This window comes from Mustela nigripes, unplaced genomic scaffold (genome assembly GCF_022355385.1).
Source record: "Mustela nigripes isolate SB6536 unplaced genomic scaffold, MUSNIG.SB6536 HiC_scaffold_16768, whole genome shotgun sequence".
NCBI classification, from domain to species: Eukaryota; Metazoa; Chordata; class Mammalia; order Carnivora; family Mustelidae; genus Mustela; species Mustela nigripes.
In genome coordinates this window covers 1-1,175 of record NW_026756172.1, presented here as the reverse complement: position 1 = coordinate 1,175, position 1,175 = coordinate 1, and the positions used below count along the sequence as shown (strand labels likewise).

Below are 1,175 nucleotides of genomic sequence, written 5' to 3'. Positions count from 1 at the left end.
AGTGGGCCATATAAAATTTATCAAGCAATTACCTCCTAACTCCTTCCATTCCAAATTACCTGATATGCTCTCCCTACTCCTTTATTCCATGTTACTGCCTTTTCCAGGATTCTGTCTCACATCACATTGTCTTCTGTTATTTCCTTCTTGCAAGCTAGTTTTGTGTTTTCCATCTAAAAAAATCAACAATCATTGTGTATTTCAATTCCCATTTTCCTCAAATGCATTGATTCTTCTTATCTATTACTCTTTTCTCATACTCAGAGTCTTTGTCTTTGTCTTCCCCATCCTTTACTGCCATTATATAATCAAATCTAATAACTTCTTAGAGAAAGTTAAAAATTCCTGCATAGCCACACGTGAACACAAAGTCACTAATTTTTAGCAAACCTATAAGATAGTCAGACATCCATTCAATTAATTTTTTTAAGATTTTACTTATTTATTTGACAGAGAGAGATGACAAGCAGGTAGAGAGGCAGGCAGAGAGAGAGGAGGAAGCAGGCTCCCTGCTGAGCAGAGAGCCCAATTTGGGGATCGGTCCCAGGACCCTGGGATCATGACCTGAGCCAAAGACAGTGGCTTAACCCACTGAGCCACCCAGGCGCCCCTAACATTGGATTTTTGATAGGAATTGAATTTACAGATGGTTTTCGGTAGTATGGACATTTTAACAATATTAATTCTTACCATTCATAAATATGAGCTATCTTTCCATTTATGTCTCCTTCAATTTCTTTATCAATGTCATAGTTTATGGGGTACAGATCTTTCATCTTCTTAGTTAAATCTTATCCTAAGTATTTTATTAGTTTTGATGCTATTGTGAATTATATTGTTCTCTTTATTTTTTCAGACAGTTCATCATTAGAGTGTTAAAATGCTCCTGTCTTGTGCTTACTTTGGCAGCACATATACTAAAATTGGAATGATGCAGAGAAGATTAGCTTGATCACTGAACAAGGATGACATGAAAAACTGGGAAGCATTCCATATAAAAAAAAAACTTAACAAAACAAAATTCTTGTCTTTTATATATTGATCTTGTATTTGGCAGCTTTACTAAATTTGTTAATTCAAAATTTTTTGTGAATTTTTTAGGATTCTTTTACATGTAAGTTCATGTTATCCAAAAAAAGAAAATTTTACTTCTTCCTTTTTTTTTTTTTTTTTTG

At 33.6% G+C, this 1,175-nt stretch overlaps 1 non-coding gene across 1 annotated transcript; it reads left to right on the top strand.

Moving 5' to 3' along the window:
- Positions 1-893: 893 nt before the first annotated feature.
- On the top strand, positions 894-1,000 carry LOC132009360 (U6 spliceosomal RNA). The gene has a single exon (XR_009401878.1). It is a non-coding gene; the product is annotated as a U6 spliceosomal RNA (small nuclear RNA).
- The last annotated feature ends 175 nt before the right edge of the window (positions 1,001-1,175 follow it).